This window comes from Pleuronectes platessa, chromosome 5 (genome assembly GCF_947347685.1).
Source record: "Pleuronectes platessa chromosome 5, fPlePla1.1, whole genome shotgun sequence".
Lineage (NCBI taxonomy): Eukaryota > Metazoa > Chordata > Actinopteri > Pleuronectiformes > Pleuronectidae > Pleuronectes > Pleuronectes platessa.
In genome coordinates this window covers 10,258,061-10,262,028 of record NC_070630.1, presented here as the reverse complement: position 1 = coordinate 10,262,028, position 3,968 = coordinate 10,258,061, and positions in this window count along the sequence as shown.

Genomic DNA, 3,968 nt, shown 5'->3' with positions numbered 1-3,968 from the left:
GTGGCTTTTTATTGGCCAAATAATGACTAAGAATTGTCTTAGGTGGAGCCAACATGAGCATGTATGCGTAATTTCTCCAGAATATTACACTCCCATGCTGATAATGTATAAATTAATCGACTGACCAAGTATTAAAATTGATATTCATTCCTTCCCCCACTTTCAGCACCACATCAGGGGTTACTGAGGTTACTGAGAGAGAAAAAAAATCCAAATCTTCTTCCTTTTGGATGCAAATTCAATAAAGAATAAATAAAGAATAGCAGGTCTCCGGAGCTCAGCAGAATATTTAGAGTAAGAAAGGAGGAGAATCTGACAGAAGAAAAACTGTTTCACGGTGCCACTTAAAATCGGGGTGCTGAAGTAAAACTTAATGCGATTGTACCGGAGCCAAATTAGCTGTCCCCAAACACAAAGGGCGTCGATTCCAGGCGCCTTCGCTTATTCTATAATCTCCATCACTTCAACCCAAGCGGTCATTTGCATACAAAAGGAGCGTAATCCCCTATAATCTTACAGAACACGCACATTTTTCTCAGCCTCCTCCTTTATTCTGGACATTCAGGATTATAATTGCACTTGAGTTTGTATCTCAGCAGGATGATCACCCTGATGGTATTAAAATAAGAATACTATATTGTCTCGTTCTCCGTCACACTGAGTTCCGTGATGTCCTTGGGCTGTGCTGCGGTCCTGACACCTCCAGGACATCCCGCCTCGGCTCTCCAGCCCTCGGCCCCGCCGCTCTCACTCTCCCCCGGCCGCTCCTCTCGTGTTCCGCCAGCAAGTTATCATCCGACCGGTCCCTGTGCATCTCCTGCATGCTCTCCTCATACGTGGGCAAGTATTTGACCTCGTCGTAGGCCGGCAGGCTGGGGGAGGTGAAGTCCCCCAGGCTGTACTCGGGGTACCGGTCCAGCAGGGAGTCCTGGGACGCTGAGGCTGACGCGTGCGCGTGAAAGAGGGAGGGCTCCTCGCTGCGGTCGTTGTGCGGGTGCCGGCGGGGCCGCGGGCAGATGATCCGCTGGATGAAGTAGCCCATGGCGAAGAGCAGGAGCAGGATCAGGATGCCCGACAGCTTCCGCGTGAACCAGCCCACGTTGTCGAAGAATATGTGGATGGGGAGCTTGCAGCAACGCACCGCGGAGCTGGCGCTGCCGTTCCCGGCTACGATGGGCGGGCAGCACTGCTGGCCGTCGCCGCACTGGACCTCCCCGCAGCTCCGGAGCGCCTGACAGGCGGAGACCAGACACGCCGACAGGAGGGTGCCCGTGGCCCCGCGCGTTGTCCCGCCGCCGCCCGGGAAACTGGGCATGATGTCTGGATCTCCAGGGATGGAAAGTCACGGGCGTTAGGTCTCCCCCGTGCGTGTGATGTTGTTAAAGTCCGATAAGGGGTTTGTGTGTGTGTGTGCGTGAAGCCCACAGGTCTGCCTTCCTCTCCAGATGTGCACTAATCATACGCTCTCACCCAGACGCTGCAGCGCGGAGCGGGACAGCAGGTGCTCCCCCCGGTGAGGACCTGTCTGTGGGCTGATGGGATGATGATGGGATGGAGAAATGATGAGATTCATGAATAATCTCCCATCATTAGCATCAGTTTCTCAGCATGTCCTGAAATCCAGCCACACATCTGGTCTCCAGCAGTTGACATTGTCACGTTGACCCAGCTCCGTCCTGCTTCACATCAACAGCCTCTCCTCTGATGGGTGTGCAGTGTGCTGCAGAGCCCCATGGTCTGTGCTGGTGTCAGTTCCGATTCATGCACAGGTGGGAGGAGGGGGTGACACCCAGTGGTGGAGAGTAACTGAGTAACCTGCGTTTACTCGAGTACTTCCAAGTACTTCACAAGTTTATAATTTCTCCACTCACCCTAACCCATCACATTATGGTGTTCTTTAATTGAATGGCTTCCCTCTTTATTGGGGACTGTTTTATTGGCACTTTTTCACGACAAGACAAACAATAAAAATGCTTCCACTGCATAAAGCGACAAAAAATGCCAGTCAACAGCGATGTGGGCATAGGAGAGTAGCCCTTCTACAAAGAGGGTGAAAGGTATAGAGAAGAGCTTTAGTTTTAATGGGATGGTTCACCCAAAAACGAAAATTCACTAATTGTCTACTCACCACGATGCTGATGAAGGGGCGGGTGAAGTGTTTGCGTCCTCAAAACACGTTTTGGAGCTTCGGTTTATTGGATTTGGCTGCAACTCTGTTTACCCCTGATGCCCCAAAAGTGTTTTGTGGACTCAAATACTTCACCCATCTGTAGTTTGGCACAAATGTAATTTTGCACAAAATGATAAAATACTCCAAGTTCCAAATGATTACTCTCGTAAACTTACGACTTTTGTCTAGAAATGTCTTTTCTTCTTCTTCAATGTAGCCCTAATACTTAGTCATACTTTGTCATCTGATGTTTTTTTCAAAATACACATTCAAGTCATGCCCCGCCCTCACTCCCCATCACCTGGTTCTGTTCAGCCAATCAGATTGTGTCCCGCCTCGGACTGACCCCGCCTTTCCACTTTTAAATACGAAAGAGTACAAGTCATGAGGGCGCCTCCCTGTGGAGAGGAGTGTGTCACACAGCATCAGGTCAAACAAACAGTTCAATGACGGTTGAACAATCATTGTTTAGAAGGGGACAGATGTATTTTACGTGGAGCACTATTTCACTGTGATGCACTTAAAGTCTACCATTATAAAGATTCATCTTTATGAAATTAGGAAGTAAATAAGGAAGTCACTTTTGGAGGGAAACTGCAAAGGCCTCACCTCAAGTCCTTACCTGCAAGAGGAGGAGGAGGAGGAGGAGGAGGAAGAAGAGGAGGAGGATGCTGGTTGCGCTGAAAAAGAAGGCCTTTATGTTGTTGTTTTTGTAACTGTAACTGCCACAGCAAACGCTTTCTTTTGTTCCTTCACTGCTGTTGAACTTCCAGAGGCCACTAAAAACATGCTGTTTCACTTGTCCGGTTGTTTGTGTGACACTGACATTGTTCTTATTGCTCTTTCTTTAAAAGTTAACTTACTCTGTCAAACTTTCACAGTAAAATGCTGGTGAAGGTGAAGTACAGCCAACAGCAGAAGTATGTGTAGTTGGATGATTTGACTTTCTGCAATTCCATGAAAAGGGGGTGCAAGTTTACTTTATTTTCGCCAAGGTGTTTAAAATGCATCCATGTTATATCAGAGAACTGCTTGCTCCTCTGATAGTGATGCTGTTCTCGTTCTCTAAGGATCCACATACCAAGAAAGGCTATGTAATAGTAATTTTTTTTTTGCATGACACTTTCCTAGCCTACAACCAAGAAATGGCACTACGCAATAGTCAACAAATATTTATTACACAGCAGTGTTATTTGTCTAATCCCTAAGTGATACTTTAACTCTGTTTTGAAGAAGAAACTCTGGCATAGTGTTAAATGTTTAACTATTCTGAAAATGTACATTTAATTCAGAAAAGTGTGGATCTATAAAAACCTCTGTGGGAGTTAATCCAACACCGTGCACTCGATGATCATCGCCCCCAAAAGGCCGAACCGTTCTTCAAACTGAATCCTGGATGTACTCACTGCCAGACGGAACCAATAAATAAGGGTGAATGCCCCTGATGGAAGGCGCCAAGAGATCTACCCCTCTCATAAAAAATGAATCGTTCCTGCAGTGCGGCTCGTAATGGGCGCCATTAGAAGAGTGTCGGGATTCCCATTAGTCGGGCACCCTCCCGGAGAACCGTGACTCTGCATCGCTGGAGAACATAACAGTAAAACTGAATCTCCAGTTGTCTCCTCGCCCCGACGTGTTAATTCACACTAAAGATGTCTCTCTGGATGAGATCCAAGAACGACAGATAGCTCAGAACTGAAAATGTATTGATCGATTCCATCCTTCAGATTCCTTTGTTGCATTGCGAAGAATCAGTGATTGTATAAATAGATGTCTGCTGTGGTTGTATAGATTAACC